Consider the following 20,543-nt stretch of genomic DNA (forward strand, 5'->3'; position numbering starts at 1 on the left):
AAGACATTCGTTCATCTTCAGAACGCAAATTAAGATATTTTTGATGAAATCCGAGAGATTCGTCCATAGACAGCAATATAATCAACACTTTCAAGGTCCAGAAAGGAACTAAAGACATCATTAAAACAGTCATGTGACTGCAGTGGATCAACTTTAATGTTATGAAGAGACGAGAATACTTTTTGTGTGCAAAAACAAAACAAAAATAACGACTTTATTCAACAATCTCTTCTCTTCTGTGTCATTCTCATATGTTGTTTACATCCAGCGCTTCCAGGTTCTACGTCAGAACGCCGACTCATTATTGGCCAGCTTCATCATGCTGATCACGTGACCAGCTTTAACCAATAATCACAGACTAAATAGTTTTAATAGTCATGAGGGCCTCTCTAAATGTTCCCATAGTGCCGTTATGTCTTTGGCATTGTGTACTACTATGAATATTTTATAATTGTTGCATTAAAAATAGGATAATAATAAAAAAATGAAAATGATTGTTGGCACAGTAACAAATTGCTGTTTGTAAGTTGCTTTAAAAGCGTCTGCTAAATGCATAAATGTAAATATTTTCTCATTTCTGAAGACAAATGCACGCAAACTATCACTAATAAACACGCACACAGGGCGGTGAAGGGAAAGAAGCGTCTGGCATCTGCTGCGCGCGCGTTATTGTGGATTCCGGTCGCAGCGGGCCGAAGCGGCAGCGGTTCACGAGGAGATGCTGGCAGCTATGCAAATGCAGCCGTGTAGCCGTCAGGAAGCAGATTACTTTCCCTGCATTTACTATTCATATATTTGCAAGGTGACTCACTTCAGACAAAGCAGGTGATCAAGAGAGAGAGAGAGAGAGACGCAGCGCATTCATAAGCCCTGCGAATGTTGCGCTCTACAATCACACGCGGCACATTTGATATGTTCACTGTCAGCAAACCTGCTTTAATCCATTTCACTGTCAGTGTCTGAAAATACCACCAGCAGAAAGAGAAACATGGTGAATTTACTTCAGTCAGAGCAACATAAATCACTGAAATGACGTGCGATCAATGACACCGATGCTGGACATCAACAGATTCATCACATATTCTGATCACATGACTGATTTAATGACAAACTGTGAACAGATGCACTGCGCACAAACACACTGTATTCACTGGAAATGTATTCAATATTGATCAGACGCTTCAGGACATGCAGAACGAGACCTTCAACGACTTCCTAGGTTGTCTATGAAAGCCTGTAGACTGATTTTTATGTGAAGGACTCGGGGCGGTTTTGCCGGGAAAATCAAAAGGAAGTGACGGTCACGCGCGCTCCCGAGAGCCTCTCTTCTTGCAAAGAAAAGCGATTACTTCAAACTAGTCTGACATAGTCAGATCCATTCTATCGTCTCAAATATACTTTATCAAACGATCTGTTGATATGATGAGGTGCTGCAAACATCCACATGGCTACGATCAGATGCTTTCTCACCGCTGTCATTTTTGTTGTGTTTATTTTGTTATTGAGAGGAAAACGCGCAGCACATATTCTCATATTCATATAACCGTCGCACTCAGCAGTGTCATGGTGTTTTTTATAAACACCTCCACCGCCTTCGTTCCGTAAGTAGAATAGGGAAAGTTTAGGACATTCAGCATAAGCGTTTTGAAGAATGCTCAAATGGGAAATATGTTCAAGGCGATATTTTGTGTTTATAAAGCATATACAGTTTTATTTTTTTCGAAAATGACTGATCGTTTCGCTAGATAAGACTCTTATTCCTCGTCTGGTATCGTTTAAAGCTCTTTGAAGCTGCACTGAAACTGTAATTTTGACCTGAGTAAATTATCAGGAAAAGCACACGCAGTAAGTTGCTGCTGCAGTTCACTTAACGGCCACCAGTGTCGCTAATAACAAGGTTTCTGAATTCTACATACAGCCCCTTTAACAATAATAACCCTGGTCAGCACTCAGAAACACTAGTGTACTGCATAGTACACACTATTTGCCTACTCAAACAAAATAGTGTGAAATAGTATGCAGTATGTGACAATAAACAGTTCAACGTGATGTTATAATGTTTCATGAATCCTGTTCAGTTATCATCAAGGAAATTAATATGTTGCACTTTTAATTTATTTTTGTGCAAAAATATCTTTTGGACAAAAACCTTTGATTCATCCATCATCACACTGGAATTGGACGTTGAGCACACTGCATTGTGGGATACAGTATCTCATGCACAATATGCAGAATGTGTAGTACACATACTGCGGAAATGCAAAGAGAAGTGTGCTAGAGCTGATCTGAAGACTGAAGATGAATGATGGGAAATCAGGGTCATTCATGAACATCCACTGAATGATTTGTAGATCAGGATCAAGGACACATTCGGCGGGATTTGATTCACTGACCTCCAGCTCTAATGAAGACTGATGCAGTGAAGGACAGTGAATTCACCTGATCATCAGGAAAAGATATTGAGCTTTTATAAGTTTGATTAACTTGAACAGACTGGCATTCAATTCAGTTTATTTACAGACTCATTTAAAGGAACAGTTTATCGCTGATTGCTCATGTAACGTGAGTTTAATTACACTGATGTCCTTAAAAGTTTAATTTAATAATTTAATAATGTATTTAAAGGCAAATCTGCAGTGTGAAAACTCGAAACAATATTAAAGATTGCTACGGTGTTCTGGGTGGTCTCTAGGGTGTTGCTAGGAAGTTGTTCTGGTGTTCTGATACATTTGGCTGGTTTCTAGGGTGTTGCTAGGCAGCTGATGTGGTGGTCTAACATTACTAGGTGGCTGCTACAGTGTTTTGGCCGGTTTCTAGGGTGTTGCTAGGCAGCTGATGTGGTGTTCTTAACAATTCTAAGTGGCTGCTAGAGTGTTTTGGCCGATTTTTAGGGTGTTGCTAGATAGTTGATGTCGTGTTCTAACATTACTAGGTGGTTGCTATGGTGTTTTGTCCAGTTTCTAGGGTGTTGCTAGACAGTTGATGTGGTGTTCTAACATTACTAGGTGGTTGCTAGGGTGTTTTGTCTGGTTTCTAGGGTGTTGCTAGACAGTTGATATGGTGTTCTAACATTACTAGGTGGTTGCTAGGGTGTTTTGTCTGGTTTCTAGGGTGTTGCTAGACAGTTGATATGGTGTTCTAACATTACTAGGTGGCTGCTAGTGTGTTTTGTCCTGTTTCTAGGGTGTTGCTAGGCAGTTGATGTGGTGTTCTAACATTACTAGGTGGTTGCTATGGTGTTTTGTCCAGTTTCTAGGGTGTTGCTAGGCAGCTGATGTGGTGTTCTTAACCATTCTAAGTGGCTGCTAGAGTGTTTTGGCCAATTTTTAGGGTGTTGCTAGATAGTTGATGTCGTGTTCTAACATTACTAGGTGGCTGCTAGGGTGTTTTGGCCGGTTTCTAGGGTGTTGCTAGGCAGTTGATGAGGTGTTCTAACAATTCTAAGTGGCTGCTAGAGTGTTTTGGCTGGATTTTAGGGTGTTGCTAGACAGTTGATGTGGTGTTCTAACATTACTAGGTGGCTGCTTTGGTGTTTTGTCCAGTTTCTAGGGTGTAGCTAGACAGGTGATGTGGTGTTCTAACATTACTAGGTGGTTGCTAGGGTGTTTTGTCTGGTTTCTAGGGTGTTGCTAGGAAGTTGATGTGGTGTTCTAACAATTCTAAGTGGCTGCTAGAGTGTTTTGGCTGGATTTTAGGGTGTTGCTAGACAGTTGATGTGGTGTTCTAACATTACTAGGTGATTGCTAGGGTGTTTTGTCCGGTTTCTAGGGTGTTGCTAGACAGTTGATGTAGTGTTCTAACATTACTAGGTGGTTGCTATGGTGTTTTGTCCAGTTTCTAGGGTGTTGTTAGTTGATGTTTCATCAGTTTCATCTTTTATCTTTCGTGGAAGAGAGAGAATGTCATGCAAGATTTATAACAACATGAAGGTGAGGAAATTAGTTATTTTTAATTAAAATAAAAAATTTTACAATTTAATTAAAAGTAACACATTTTATATGGTTATAATAACCCTGATCTAAAGTTCTCAAAGTACACTAAAAATAAAGGTTCTTTATTGGCATTGATGTTTCCATGAAGAACCTTTAACATCCGTGGAACCTTTCTATTAGACAAAAGGTTCTTTATAGTGGGGAAAAATGGTTCTTTAGTTTACATTATTAAAATGTTCTTCACAGAAAGAAAAAAATAGGTTCTTTTAAAGAACTCTTCCATTAAAAGTTCTCTGGGGAACCAAAAACGGTTCTTGTATGGCATTGCTGCAAAAAAAACCCATCCGAGCCTTTATTTTTAAGAGTGTATCTGAGCAAAACATCAGGCAAACACTGGAAAAATATTAAACTGACCTGAAAAATGGAGACAAGGAGAAGTTTGTGGTCTAATATGAGGTTTTGAGAGAAAGGACTGTGTGTCAGCAGAACGTGTCTGTCCCAGAGTGCACTGCAGGAACGCTGATGTCAGCACTTCTCGCTGTAGTCTCAGTGTCCGAGGACAGCAGACGCCAATCAAACATACAAATAAAGAAGTCAAACTGATGAACAGCCTGTGAGCGGATCAGACAGAAATAAGTGATCAAGTGTGTTTGACTGCTGTCAGGTTAGTTACGTTTCTCTAAACACACTCAGAAGTCAGAATGGTGAATCGTAGAGAGGGATGATCCCAGTGGGCTGCAGATGAAGGATGACAACACTACAAGAACCGCAGTGTTTGTTTCTTCCACAGCGTCTTCACAACCGATATTACTAAACAAGTCACAAAGGAATCAGCTTTTTTGTACATGTAATGAGGATTTGTTTGTTTGTCTTTATGAATTAGTCCTGAAGAGCAAAACCACAAATATGGCTGTTCTGATGCAATTTGTATAAACTCTAATCAGCATAACGGAGTAAACAATCTCAAAAGAGACGCACTGGAGATTTCACTTACTTTTTGCTTATTTATTATTCCATTTTAATTAATCAGAGGGATGTGCAGGACTATGCATGGCAAAGAAAAAGAAAAGGGAAAAGTTTTTCTCATTTTTTTCTTGCACAAATATCTAAACATTCTTAAATCAAGACAAATTTACTAGCGAAGCTAGATTTTACAGTGCTCAGATTTTGCCGTGTAGTTTTAATGGAAGCTCTCCGGGAAAAGAAAATGTTAGACTGGAAGTTTCAGACCACGCTGAAAGCTAAAATCTCTTTGAAATGACTGTTTTTGTGTCAAACGCAATGCTTCACACATCTTACATGAGAAAGAGAAGCACAGACCTCAGACGTGAACTCTGCTGCAGGTTAATGGAGAGTCTGAAAAGCGGCTCCGACTCCAACAGGTGGATGATGATGTCGGTTGCAAATGATTTCCTGCTTGACTGTGGCTTGATGAACATGATTGCCTCATATTTCCTGCATTCAATCACACACACAAGGACACAGCCGCAGAATCATGTCAAATTTCACTGTGATGAAATGATTTCAGGTGGTGTCTGCATGAACGCTGATTCTCTGTTTTTAGGATCATATTACAGGTGAGATCGGAGGAGACGTGCGGCACGGCTCTTGATTTGGGCCTCATTTCTGTTCCCTTCGCAGGTGACAACATTCTGCCAATTAGAGGCACTAATTACAGCCGGCGTGTCATCTGAGATTAACATCAGAGCGTCACACGGGGAGAGACTCCTCTGAAGTGATGGAGAGGATAGAAAAGTCAAAGAGAAGGTTTAACCGAGAGAACACAGACTGACATCCGCATGCTTTAACTGTTCCACCAGAGCGGCGCTGGACGGACACTGAATAGTAAAACAGCCATCATCACTGGAATATTCATTCATTTCAACAAGAATCATGAACTAGATATGGACAAACAAATGCTGATGAAAGTTCAGAGAAAGTTTAAAAAACGTCTAAACGGCTTTGAAGTCTGAGCACCTGAGCAGATGAGGAGCCATTTAAGGCATGTAGGCATTGTTAGAGGGTTGTTAGGGTGTTGCTCTGGTGTGCTAACATTACTAGGTGGTTGCTAAGGTGTTGCTAGGAAGTTGTTCAGGTGTTCTGACATCGCTTGGTGGATGCTAGGGCGTTCTGGCTGGTTTCTAGGGTGTTGCTAGGACGTTGCTCTGGTGTTCCGAAATTACTAGTTGGTTGCTAGGGTGTTGCTAGGAAGTTGATCAGGTGTTCTGACATCGCTTGGTGGATGCTAGGATGTTCTGGCTGGTCTCTAGGATGTTGCTAGGAAGTTGCTGTGGTGTTCAAACATTTCTAACTGGTTTCTAGGGTGTTGCTAGGCAGTTTTTCTGGTGTTCCGACACTGCTAGGTGGTTGCTAGGGTGTTGCTAGGAAGTTGCTCTGGTGTTCTGAAATTACTAGTTGGTTGCTAGGGTGTTGCTAGGAAGTTGATCAGGTGTTCTGACATCGCTTGGTAGATGCTAGGATGTTCTGGCTGGTTTCTAGGAAGTTGCTGTGGTGTTCTGACATTTCTAACTGGTTTCTAGGGTGTTGCTAAGCAGTTTTTCTGGTGTTCCAACACTGCTAGGTGGTTGCTAAGGTGTTGCTAGGAAGTTGTTCAGGTGTTCTGACATCGCTTGGTGGATGCTAGGGCGTTCTGGCTGGTTTCTAGGGTGTTGCTAGGACGTTGCTCTGGTGTTCCGAAATTACTAGTTGTTGCTAGGGTGTTGCTAGGAAGTTGATCAGGTGTTCTGACATCGCTTGGTGGATGCTAGGATGTTCTGGCTGGTTTCTAGGATGTTGCTAGGAAGTTGCTGTGGTGTTCAGACATTTCTAACTGGTTTCTAGGGTGTTGCTAGGCAGTTTTTCTGGTGTTCCGACACTGCTAGGTGGTTGCTAGGGTGTTCTGAAATTAGTAGTTGGTTGCTAGGGTGTTGCTAGGAAGTTGTTCAGGTGTTCTGACATCGCTTGGTAGATGCTAGGATGTTCTGGCTGGTTTCTAGGATGTTGCTAGGAAGTTGCTGTGGTGTTCTGACATTTCTAACTGGTTTCTAGGGTGTTGCTAAGCAGTTTTTCTGGTGTTCCAACACTGCTAGGTGGTTGCTAAGGTGTTGCTAGGAAGTTGTTCAGGTGTTCTGACATCGCTTGGTGGATGCTAGGGCGTTCTGGCTGGTTTCTAGGGTGTTGCTAGGACGTTGCTCTGGTGTTCCGAAATTACTAGTTGTTGCTAGGGTGTTGCTAGGAAGTTGATCAGGTGTTCTGACATCGCTTGGTGGATGCTAGGATGTTCTGGCTGGTTTCTAGGATGTTGCTAGGAAGTTGCTGTGGTGTTCAGACATTTCTAACTGGTTTCTAGGGTGTTGCTAGGCAGTTTTTCTGGTGTTCCGACACTGCTAGGTGGTTGCTAGGGTGTTCTGAAATTAGTAGTTGGTTGCTAGGGTGTTGCTAGGAAGTTGTTCAGGTGTTCTGACATCGGTTGGTGAATACTAGGGTGTTCTAGCTGGTTTCTGGGGTGTTGCTAGGACGTTGCTATGTTGTTCTGACATTTCTAACTGGTTGCTAGGGTGTTGCCAGGAAGTTGTTCTGAAATTGCTAGGTGGTTGCTAAGGTCTTTTGGCTGGTTTCTAGGGTGTTGCAGGTGATGTGGTGTTCTTACATTACTAGGTAGTTACTATGGTGTACCGGCTGGTTTCTAGGGCATTTCTAGGCAGTTACTCTGGAGTTCTGACATTGCTAGGTGTTGCTAAGGCATTTTGGCTGGTTTCTAGGGTGTTGTTAGGCAGTTGATGTGGTGTTCTAACATTACTATGTGGTTGCTAGTGTGTTTTGGCTGGTTTTTAACAGGAGCTTCATTCTAATTAACGCCCAGCTCAATATCTCACTCTATAAATAAATACAGACCCCAGGTCTCTGCTGAACTGTTTGAGTAAAGAGGAAATAATAAACTCGCCATCATCTCTCTGTCTGAATGCAGAACATCAGCTGTCCAGAATGTTAAATCTCAACAATAACTGCACAGCACTGACGTTAACATTCAACACCAGATCTCATGTCAAGACTTTACTAAGAAAATACAAATCTAAAGTTCACTACACTTTAAAACAGACTGTCTGTTCTTGCTAGAATAAGCTATAAAATATAAAAATATGACACGGTTTAGTTTTAACTCTATGTGATTGTGTCTGACATAAAATCTGTTTTAAAAAAAGTTTTGCTGTTATGAAAATGTTATTACTGTATATTCTCAGAATGTTTTTTTTTTTTCTTGGTGGGAACATTCCATTTTATCATTCTTTAAACATAACGTTACGTTAAGTAGTAACATTTAAAAATGTTAGACGAACGTCCAACTAAAACATTTCAGAAAAAAAAACCGCTCCATGATCATTGTATAAAAAACATTATTAAAAAGCAGATAACTTTGAACAAACATTACTGGAAGAACGTTTGTTCATAACATTGAGAAAACCTTGCCAGAACGTTCCCTGTTAGTGGCGATTATACACACACAACACAAACACGCCTCTTCTGACCCATTAAATGACTGATAAATCAGATCACTGATACAGAATTGTTTAAATGAGCAGAACACATCATGTAAACTATGACCTTTGAACTCTAGGTCCCTTTGACCTTCAGATCATCAGACCCTCCGCGCGTCATCCAGACTCGTTTGACAGTGCTGATAACACAAGACCCTTTATGCTCCTTCACAAGCACCAGCTAATGACCCACAATCCTCCAGCAGCAGTTTCTGCACTTATATCCGTTATCTGTTAATGACTGAACGTATCACGCCAGAATTTCATTATTCGGGAAAAAGCGCCCAAGGAGAGAGAGAGAGGGCTGATTGGAAGCATTTCTGGAGTCTTCTGACAGGACGCTGAGGACAAACTCCCACTGTGAGACGTCTCTCTTCTCAGGCAAATCTCATGCCAATGTCACATCAGGAAATCAAACGGCAGAACAAAGGAGGAACGGCGCATAACTCATTATCTGTCAGATACACTACATACTGCATATATACAGAAAGAAAGAGAGATAATAAACACATATGAACACTATAGCAGTGAGATGTTTGGACACACTGGACCGAATTCATGAGCTTCTGCTGATATGACTGAACATTAGTTGTACAGACAAATAGTTTCTTTCAAATTCATGAATAGATTCATTAATATTCAGAATGAAACTTTGGAATACTAAAGTAATTTCTTAGAAAAGTTCAGTGAATAATGATTAGATGTTACTCATTCAGGTCACTTATATGTAAATAATTGTTTCTACACCAATTTTTTTAGTGTACAGATTCAAAAACTCATTGGGATATATTGATGAATCCTAATTTGTTTGTAACGTTCATTGTCATGATCACTAGTGAGAGTGCCCGAATCAGCCACTAGAGGGCACTCCATCCCGGACTCTTGTTTTCACCCCTTGGACTACATTACCCATAACACACTTCCCGGACTCATTATCCCATATTTATACTCAGTTGTTTCTGCTTTGGTTATGGTGTTTTCATGTATGGTTTCCCGGTTCTCTGTTTTGGTTTTTGGTTTTCATGTTTTGTGTTTTTTTGTATGGACTGCCTTTATGGATTCTGACCCTTGCCTGTCTGTAGATTACGTTTCTGGATTTCCCCAATAAAATGCTGCAAATGGATCTTGTTTCCTGGACTTTGTGATTTCCGTGACAGACCTCAAAGGAGCGGCTACCAGACGCTCCACCAGACAAACAAACACGAAACATGAAAACCAAAAACCAAAACGGAGAACCGGGAAACCATACATGAAAACACCATAACCAAAGCAGAAACAACTGAGTATAAATAGACAGACACTAATGAGGAAACACAAAACAGCTGGGTGCAATGAAATGGGATAATGAGTCCGGGAAGTGTGTTATGGGTAATGTAGTCCAAGGGGTGAAAACAAGAGTCCGGGATGGAGTGCCCTCTAGTGGCTGATTCGGGCACTCTCACTAGTGATCATGACAGTTCGTATGCAGATTTCACACACAAATTCACAAGTAGGCTACACGTAGTTAGTGATTGAGACCAACACAATTTCACTCGTAACTATTTTACATTTTGGCAAACTGGATTTGTACATTGTCATTCGTACATTTTTGTACCATCTGTTACGTCCCAGCGATGGCTATTTAAAAAAAAATAAAATAAAAATCGCACGTTTTCGTAGAATTCACATCACACACATTCATTCGATATCAGTGCCTGATATTGGGTATGCTTACTTTTTTCTAAAAATCGCACATTTTCATACAATTCCCATTGTGCAAATTCATACATTATCGCCATCTTATAAAACAGTTGTTCTCCAGTGATATTGGGTTATAGATTATACACATATAGAAGTGAATGAGCAGCAGTTTGTCTGCATGCTTCAGCGAGTGATTGTGATGTTTCTGCTGCCGGTTCATGAGAAATCCTGTCGAAATGCAGATCCATAATAATTTCATCAGCCGACCGTCGTCCCCCATCCTGTGATTTCTGATCCATCTATGAATATGAGGTGTGTTAGATACCTTCATGAAGAGCTTCTTTCAGTCAATATTCTCCTAAAGCCGCTCTGAGACTCCCGACTGATTCATTCTCAGCACTGAATACAAAAATCATTTCAAATAACACACAACAGAACATGAACAAACGGATCACGACTCACAGATCAAATCCTCAAATCTCTCTCCATCATTAAACACAGACTGATGTAGGAACACATGTACATGAAGCTCAAAATAATCACTGTGTAGAAATCATTTCAGAAACTTTACAGCTGTTTGACACTTATGCAAGTGTTGGGGTCAGAAAACTAAACTAGAGAAACAAGATTATTTTTATGACCCCATTGGCAAATATTCTTGTTTTAAACAACAAGAAGATATTTCATTAAACAACACTTAATATCGTCAATCATTGCTTCTCCAGTGAATGTTTGGATATTTCTACTGGAAAACAAGACAAAAATATCATTTTTTTTCAAGTTGCCTCTGTTCACTTTCATTATACGGAGCAGCTTGAGCATTCTGATAAACATTTATTCATGTTTCTCTTCTGCGTGACAAAGAATGATAATAATAAGGAACAGTGAATCATTGAGATGCACTGGATCAGTCGGGCTGGTAAACACAGACTCTCATGTCGATGGTGTCAGCACTTCTATGGAAGTTATAATCATCACACGCTCCTGCGTCACCGTCAAAAACAAGATCATGTTTCCAAAACAGAAGCTCATCAGATCCACAGAATTTGCTCTGTTCTCCTCACGCAGCTCTTTGTTTTCGAGATGAAACATCGGCGAAGTTTTATCGGCTATTAATCGTCTGTCTTGGAGCGTCTGGCTTGACCTTCAGTACGTAATGAAGTGCGCTAATATCCGGCTCTAACGTGAGGAAAATAACCATGGCTGACTGCTTCCCTCGCTTTTCATAATCTCGTCCTAAATGACGGTTGCCTTGAATGTGTCCGAGAGCAGCATCATAATCATAACCTACGGGAGAGATTTTACACGTGTACATAAACAGCCGGTTGAGTTGGTTACTTCATCTCCTTCAGCCTTTGAATCTGAACACAGTTCCAAATCAAACGTTTTGAGTACACTGTTCATTACCAGATAACTTTCTATTAATGTTACTGGAAGAACGTTTGTTGATAACTTTGAGAGCACCATCTGAGAACAGTTTTCTTCCATTTATCCAGATGTAAAAGCAACAAAATTTGCATGCAGGACTGCTGAACCAATCAGAGACAGATGAAACGTGATAGAGATGAATCACTGACATATAACCTGAAAAACAGTTTTAGCCATATTTGAGCTTTGGTGATTTTACACTCTTCATTGAAACATAAGCTTGACAAACATTTCTGTCCTTCCACAGTAGAGCAGATAAATTTAGACTTGCAATATTGTAAACAGCTGCAGAGATCCCCATCAAATACAGCAACATGCTCATGGTTGGACGGAAACCATGTGAGGTGAAATTGCCTCAGGATCACATGCTCTTCAAACAAGAATCCACTTCCTTCCTGCTATTCTTCACCTGCCACCCTGAACCATCAGCTTATCCAGACCTTCTGTGCTGAACACTTTCCATCAGGAATTCACTGACAGTCTCTGATATGTTAACTACATTTTTATATTTATAAAGAAAATACAAATTGTGATGGCAAAACTCACTGTTGCAATGTGGTTTCTAGTGTGTTCTGAGTGTTTTCAGGCTGTTGCTATGCAGTTTCTATGGTGTTCTGAATGTTTTAAGCTGTTTCTATGCCGTTTATATGGTGTTCTGCATGTTTTAGACTGTTGCTATGCAGTTGCTATGGTGTTCTGAGTGTTTTAGGCTGTTGCTATGGGGTTTCTAAGGTGTTCTGAGTGTTTTTTTTGGCTGTTCCTATGCAGCTGTTAGGGTGTTCTGGGTGTTTTATGCTGTTGCTATGCCATTTATATGGTGTTCTGAGTACTTTAGACTGTTGCTATGCAGTTGCTATGGTGTTCTGAGTGTTTTAGGCTGTTGCTATGGGGTTTCTAAGGTGCTCTGAGTGTTTTTTTGGCTGTTCCTACGCAGTTGTTAGGGTGTTCTGGGTGTTTTATGCTGTTGCTATGCCGTTTATATGGTGTTCTGAGTGTTTTAGACTGTTGCTATGCAGTTGCTATGGTGTTCTGAGTGTTTTAGGCTGTTGCTATGGGGTTTCTAAGGTGTTCTGAGTGTTTTAGACTGTTGCTATGCAGTTGCTATGGTGTTCTGAGTGTTTTAGGTTGTTGCTATGGGGTTTCTAAGGTGTTCTGAGTGTTTGAGGTTGTTCCGATGCAGTTATTAAGGTGTTGTAAGTGTTTTAGGCTGTTGCTATGGGGTTTCTAGGGTGTTCTGAGTGTTTTTTTTTTTTGGCTGTTCCTATGCAGTTGTTAGGGTGTTCTGGGTGTTTTATGCTGTTGCTATGCAGTTGCTAGGGTGTTCTAAGTGTTTGAGGATGCTGCTATGTGGTTGCTAGGGTGTTCTGAGTCTTTTAGGCTGTTGCTATGCAGTTGTTGGGGTGTTCTGAGTGTTTTAGGCTGTTGCTATAGGGTTACTAAAGTGTTCTGAGTGTTTTAGACTGTTATGCAGTTGTTAGGGTGTTCTGAGTGTTTTAGACTGTTGCCATGCAGTTGCTAGGGTGTTCTGGGTGTTTTTGGCTGTTTCTATGTGGTTTCTAAGGTGTTCTGAGTGTTTTAGGGTGTAGTTATGCAGTTGCTAGGGTGTTCTGACTGTTTTATGCTGTTGCTATGCAGTTGTTGGGGTGTTCTAAGTGTTTTATGCTGTTGCTATGGGTGTTCTGAGTGTTTTATGCTGTTGCTAGGCAGTCGGTAGGGTGTTCTAAGTGTTTGAGGATGTTGCTATGTGGTTGCTAGGGTGTTGTGGCTGTTTTTTTCTTTCTGTATGGTAGGAAAAGACTCTCAGTGATCTTCTACACAGTAAATGTTCCTTCTTCAGTGTGCATCTGTGGGATTTTTCCAGCAATTTATGGTCCACAGGGTGAAAATGGTGCACACAATCATCTTTAACACTTTGTGATTTCAGCACATCACTAGCAGATTCATACTTCAGAAGATCTATTTTAACTACAATATTAAAGACAGGAGGAAGGACTGTCTCCTAAACACGGAGCCCATGAAAACACTGTAAACAGACGAGAGCTCTTCCTGAAAGCTCACATCCTGGAGGAACGACACATACGGCACTCCAGAGAACCTTCAGCTCAAGGACGTCTGCGTTTCCTCCTCTTCCTCTGGCGTTCTTATCTTCCATCCACCTTTCAGGCTTCATACTCACTTCCTGTTCTTGCAGCTTCTGTCCCTCAAACACACACACACACACTCTGTCAGCAAAGGGTTTGCCATTAGAATCTGATCGACCTCTTTCGCGCGAGAAGGCCATGATGAATGATTCATCCTGAGGGAAAGCGCTGACTCACGACAGCATCTCAAAGCAGAAACTAAATGGATTTTACCAGCACAGCCTTCAGTATCTGGACCAGAACATGAAGAGGACGTTTCCTGCTCTTCAGGGAAACAGACAAGCTTCTTCTCAGAAGCTAAACCTAGTGCGCTCCCTACACAGACAGCATTCAAAGGGTTCTCCAAACAAAGAGAGCAGCTGCTGCCTTCTAAGTCTGAGGGAAAACAAGGCAATGTGAATAGTTAGGATAGTCAAAAAATACATCCAAATCCCAAATTGGGTTGACAAATAAAAAGGATAGATGTCTGCACACTGAAATTATGTATAAATGTTTTGGCCAGTCATATTTTAACAATCCTAAAACTGTGGACAGTTGTGGACTGTGCAGAACCTTCAGCTTATCCAGACCTTCTGTGCTGAACACTCTCCATCAGGAATTCACTGACAGTCTCTGATATGTTAACAACATTTTTACATTTATAAAGAAAATACAAATTGTGATGGCAAAACTCACTGTTGCAATGTGGTTTCTAGTGTGTTTTAGGCTGTTTCTATATCGTTTCTATGGTGATCTGGGTGTTTTTTGCCTGTTGCTATGCGGTTGCTAGGGTGTTCTGAGTGTTTTTGCCTGTGTCTATGCAGTTTCTATGGTGTTCTGAGTGATTTAGAGTGTTGTTATGCAGTTGCTAGGGTGTTCTGAGTGTTTTAGGCTTATGCTATGTGGTTGCTAGGGTGTTCTGAGTGTTTTAGGCTGTTGCTATGCAGTTGTTGGTGTGTTCTAAGTGTTTTAGGCTGTTGCTATGGGGTTTCTAAGGTGTTCTGAGTGTTTTAGACTTGTTATGCAGTTGCTAGGGTGTTCTGAGTGTTGTAGACTGTTGCTATGCAGTTGCTAGGGTGTTCTGAGTGTTTTGGGCTGTTGCTATGGGGTTTCTAAGGTGTTCTGAGTGTTTTAGACTGTTGTTATGCAGTTGCTAGGGTGTTCTGAGTGTTTTAGAATGTTGCTATGCAGTTGTTGGGGTGTTCTAAGTGTTTAGGCTGTTGATATGGGGTTTCTAAGGTGTTCTGACTGTTTTAGTATTGTTATGCAGTTGTTACGGTGTTCTGAGTGTTGTAGACTGTTGCTATGGGTTTCTAAGATGTTCTTAGTGTTTTAGACTTGTTATGCAGTTGCTAGGTTGTTCCGAGTGTTGAAGACTGTTGCTATGCAGTTGTTAGGGTGTTCTGAGTGTTGTAGACTGTTGCTATGGGTTTCTAAGGTGTTCTTAGTGTTTTAGATTTGTTATGCAGTTGCTAGGGTGTTCCGAGTGTTGTAGACTGTTGCTATGCAGTTGCTAGGGTGTTCCGAGTGTTGTAGACTGTTGCTATGCAGTTGCTAGGGTGTTCTGAGTGTTGTAGACTGTTGCTATTCAGTTGTTAGGGTGTTTGAGTGTTGTAGACTGTTGCTATGCAGTTGCTAGGGTGTTCTGAGTGTTGTAGACTGTTGCTATGCAGTTGTTAGGGTGTTTGAGTGTTGTAGACTGTTGCTATGCAGTTGCTAGGGTGTTCCGAGTGTTGTAGACTGTTGCTATGCAGTTGCTAGGGTGTTCTGAGTGTTGTAGACTGTTGCTATTCAGTTGTTAGGGTGTTTGAGTGTTGTAGACTGTTGCTATGCAGTTGCTAGGGTGTTCTGAGTGTTTGTAGACTGTTGCTATGCAGTTGCTAGGGTGTTCTGAGTGTTTTGGGCTGTTGCTATGGGGTTTCTAACGTGTTCTGGGTGTTTTAGACTGTAGTTATGCAGTTGCTAGGGTGTTCTGAGTGTTGTAGACTGTTGCTATGCAGTTGCTAGGGTGTTCTGAGTGTTTTGGGCTGTTGCTATGGGGTTTCTAAGGTGGTCTGAGTGTTTTAGACTGTAGTTATGCAGTTGTTGGGGTGTTCTAAGTGTTTAGGCTGTTGCTATGGGGTTTCTAAGGTGTTCTGAGTGTTTTAGACTTGTTATGCAGTTGCTAGGGTGTTCTGAGTGTTTTGGGCTGTTGCTATGCAGTTGTTGGGGTGTTCTAATTGTTTAGGCCGTTGCTATGGGGTTTCTAAGGTGTTCAGAGTGTTTTAGACTGTAGTTATGCAGTTGCTAGGGTGTTCTGAGTGTTTTAGGCTGTTCCTATGCAGTTGGTAGGGTGTTCTGAGTGTTTTAGAATGTTGCTATGCAGTTGTTGGGGTGTTCTAAGTGTTTAGGCTGTTGCTATGGGGTTTCTAAGGTGTTCTGAGTGTTGTAGACTGTTGCTATGCAGTTGCTAGGGTGTTCTGAGTGCCGTAGACTGTTGCTATGCAGTTGCTAGGGTGTTCTGAGTGTTATGAAATTACAGCTCCAGAAAGTGTATAAACGTTTCGGCCAGTCATATTTTAACAATCCTAAAACTGTGGACAGTAAAATGCTTCTCGTATCTTCAGTTGTTCAGATCCTGAGGATATCTCAGAATGCATTGATCCGAGATAACGGACAAGAGACGGACGCTCACCGTGTGTGTGCTGAAGACGTGCATGTGCCCTTCATAGTGAACTTCAGTTATTAAGGACAATTGAAATTCCGCGGCGGTGTGCGATTGAGCCGAGGATTACACGTGTGTCTCCGTTATTGTGCTCGGCTCTTTCCTCAGACTTAATGAGAACAGAAAGCTTTGTTGTGCCGAGATACTCCATTCACAGGCAGAACGGCTCTAACTGCTTTTTCTCGCCGAAAAGGAATGACATCTAATACCTGAGGGCACTTTCTTATCTCCAGCCTGTCAAAAACAGACACGGCGATCATTCAGAGCAGCTTTAGGCCGCAGAACGCAGCAGCCAATGGGAAACGGCTGCGATATTTCCTTTGTAACGACGCATCCGTGTTGCTCCCGGTGGAGCGGAGCTTTCTTCCTCTTTCTCCATGTTTTAAGGATGAGATTGTTCTGAAAGAGCGTGAAATGTGATGATGTGCGGATGATACGGGGAATGTTTAAGGTGAATCATTAGTCAGTCTTCACTAGTGTTGATACTGATGTGCTGAAATGATGTTCTTCCTCAGTGTTTCTGTCTTGTTTTCCAGCATAAATATCTAAACATTCTTAAATCAAGATACATTTACTGGAGAAATGACTGAAGATATTAAGTATAAAAATGAAACAAAATGAAGTGAAATATCTGCCAATGAGGTCAGAAAAATAAAAGCTCTACAAAGTTTCAACATCAAAGTGCAATTCTGAACAGCCAGAAGCGAGTTGTCAGTAACTTACTGTACGTAGGTTTGTAACTCATTTGCATAATGTCAGCTCATTGGCTGCTGGCGAACAGCGTCTCTTTGCCCCGCCCTCAATCACTGTAGTTGTTTCTGAGACGAGTTTGGTTCGTGTTGTCGAGAAGACGCTGTTTTCGTTACTGTTCATATCACTGTGCATCAAGTGCTGAGATTCAGATATGATAATGAGCGTTTGGTTTCCGACCAATCACAGCAGAGCAGCTCTCAGAGAGGCGGGGTTTAGAGAGACTGAATTTCAGACACTGAGAGAAAAAAGAGCTGATGTTGGAATGGATATTAGGAGAAAATTAAAGTGTTTTTTTGACCTTGGAGATGCCAAAACAACACTAGGAGCCTTTAAAATAGCATAATTGGGGCACTTTAATATCTTCGGTCATTTTGCTTCTCAGGTAATTGTGTCTTGATTTAAGAATGTATTTGTACTAAAAACACTGAGGATGAAAATCATTTTTTGGTGCAGTGATGGTATCAGATGCATTGGATCATTCTGTGCCTCTGAATCATGCTGGTTCTCTGCAGCTGAATTTGATGCCTGTGTGTGTGTGTGTGTGTGTGTGTGAACACCTGTCCTCCTGTGTCTTACCTGTCCAGAGCTCTGTCAGGTAAACAACAGGTGTAGCGTTCACCTTGACTCCTGCAGCCAGACTGTTTGTCACCCATCTGCTGCCTTCAGACCATCACTGCTGTCTGTCTCTGTGTCTGTCAGTGATGGAGATGTTCTTATGGTGGTGCTGGTGTTGTTCTCCTGTGCTGGACCCGTCTGAAGCAGATGGTGTTTCCTCTGGTCTCACCAAAACAACCTGCCAACAGATGCGTTTCACTGACCAAAACACACAGACAAGGTCCAGAAAGAAGGATTTTTATGTCACACACACACAGAATTCAACCTGCAGTGAAATGTAAACCTGGTCTGATAAATAGATGTTGCATAAAATGTAGTATAACCTCCTAATGTTGTGTTAATTGTGAAATAAACAGCTATGAATATTTCTTGAAACTGTATTTTGAATTGTTTGCAACAAGATTACATGAGTTTCAGTGTTATTTTAGTAGAAAAGTAAAAAAATAGAACATGTTAATATGAAGGAATTTTCCATACTGATTATTCACAGGTGTTTAATCACAACCATATTTTGAATTACTTATTTCATTTTGGTGTGTTTTAGAGTTAGATGTTCATAAACTTAAAGGGTTAGTTCAGCCAAAAATGAAAATAATGTCATTAATTACTCACCCTCATGTCGTTCCACACCCGTAAGACCTTCATTCATCTTCAGAACACAAATTAAGATATTTTTGATGAAATCTGATCGGTTTATGACTCGTCCATAGACACCAATATAATCAACGCTTTCAAGGTCCAGAAAGGTACTAAAGACATATTTAAAACAGTCATGTGACTGCAGTGGTTCAACCATAATGTTATGAAGAGACGAGAATAAAAACAAAACAAAAATAATGACTTTATTCAACATGTTCACATCCAGCGCTTCCAGGTTCTTCGTCAGAATGCCGACTCCTGCGAGATGTGTCGTGCTGATCATGTGATCAGCTTCGGCCAATACTGAGCCGGCATTCAGACGTAAACAGGGAAGCAATGTTTTTACTGCTTTTCTTGACACTGAATGTGGTAATTTCGTTGCTTTCAATTGAGGATAAAAAAACCCCTCAGATTTCATCAAAAATATCTTAATTTGTGTTCTGAAGATGAATGAAGGTCTTACGGGTGTGGAACGATATGAGGGAGAGTAACTAATGACAGAAATTTCATTTTTGGGTGAACTAACTTTTTAATAATGACAAAAAATTCACTTTTTTATTATCTATATATTATTATAGTATTTATTAATATTTTAATTAGCTTTTATTTGTATTTTCTTAGTAATTTTGTCATTTTTATTAGTATTTGTTTTTTTATATTTATATTTAGCTTTCATTTATTTTTAATTCAGCTTTAGTAATTTTAGTACTTCAACTTAAAACTTATTAATATTACTTTAAATGTATTACTTAATTTTTGTTTACATTTTTCATCTAATATTTATATTTTATTTTATTTCAGGTTAATTTCAATTAACATTTTTATTTATTTATTTTTTTTTTTTATAACATAACATCACTGAATTGTTTGGTTCATAGTGTCACTCACCAGAGTCACTAAAACATGAAAAATCCATCAGAATTTTGTTCCTCATATTTTATTTTGGTGTTTTTGCCACATTCTGGAGAAAAAATGAAGAGAAACGTTAGTCAACCTGATGAATCTGATGATGAGTCAGAATCTGTTTAATAGTTTGTTGATACTATGATTCATTCAAGATTTAATTAAATAAATGCATGTATATTTCTAATGGTCATTTCTCTCAAATCATTAGCCATCACAGGTGAACATTTTCTCTGATCTCTACGGTGCATCTTAAATTTGATCCAGAGTGAGTTCTCAAACCTGTTAAACAGCCTAGAAATGCTGTCTATGTAGGCGTCTCACAAGCTGTTTCTCTCGTCACGTTCTGTTTGTGTTTCTAAACTCGTTGTGTAATGATTCGACTGTCCTGAACGCTGAAGTTGAGCAACAGTGTTTCCTGCGGCTGAGGAGACGAAACGACCGCCGTGATGCAGTCAGGAGCTGATATTACTCTTCATAACAGACATCGATCGAGTCAAGGTGACTGTTCTCCATTAACCAGCAGACTGACCCACAATAATCGTCTTCTGAACGTGACTGCAGCAGCGTTTTCAATCAGGTCCTGTGAAGATCAGCCACCAAAACCCTTAATGATGAAACCATCTCAACTATTACTCAGAGTTTATGAACTCTGGATCTCTCAGATGTTTCTCAACAGGGTTAAACAAGCTGTGAAGGACACATGAGATTACTGGAGTCTCATCTGATAATCAGGAGAATTCAGTCATTTAACCTCACTGACATCTGAAAAACAACTGAGAAATGGAGGAGGTGTGTGTGTGTGTGTGTGTGTTTCTCCTGCTCAGATTCTAAACACATTCAAATGTACAGTGTGCTGTTTTAAAGAGGAGCAGCTGACAGCTGGGGTGTGTGTGTGTGTGTGTGTGTGTGTGTGTGTGCGGGGGGTATTTTTTGCTGATTTGGTCGTACAGAATCGCTGGACATCTGTCTCTTCCCAACCAGCAGACGCAGGACAGTGTGCCGCCTGAATTCAAATCATCCGACAGCACAAACGCACACGACCTGTAACAGATTTAACAGTCATGTGTTCAAGAAGTTGCCATTTAAAACAAACGCAGTAAACTCAGACTGCAGCGCTATCAGTGCTGCTCCTCCAGTGACCGGAGCGTCTGGCCGTGACCCGGCGCCGTCCGCACGCGCCGGTGTAAGAGGAACGAGCGGCTCGTACTGGAGTGTTACTGCGGGATAAAGA

At 40.7% G+C, this 20,543-nt stretch overlaps 1 long non-coding RNA gene across 6 annotated transcripts in view; it reads right to left on the bottom strand.

The window, feature by feature from the left end:
- LOC125253075 overlaps window positions 1–20,543 on the bottom strand; it is a 32,630-nt gene that overhangs the window by 4,905 nt on the left and 7,182 nt on the right. For 3 of the 6 annotated variants that reach the window (XR_007181352.1, XR_007181350.1, XR_007181349.1), the window contains 5 exons: window positions 19,592–19,892; window positions 19,295–19,367; window positions 17,729–17,945; window positions 5,253–5,387; window positions 4,347–4,742 (listed from right to left, as the gene is read on the bottom strand). This is a non-coding gene — a long non-coding RNA (uncharacterized LOC125253075). The remainder of the gene's footprint in view (window positions 1–4,346; window positions 4,743–5,252; window positions 5,388–17,728; window positions 17,946–19,294; window positions 19,368–19,591; window positions 19,893–20,543) is intronic. The other 3 variants (XR_007181353.1, XR_007181351.1, XR_007181354.1) reach the window with 3 other exon arrangements.

Source organism: Megalobrama amblycephala, linkage group LG18 (genome assembly GCF_018812025.1).
Source record: "Megalobrama amblycephala isolate DHTTF-2021 linkage group LG18, ASM1881202v1, whole genome shotgun sequence".
NCBI lineage: Eukaryota > Metazoa > Chordata > Actinopteri > Cypriniformes > Xenocyprididae > Megalobrama > Megalobrama amblycephala.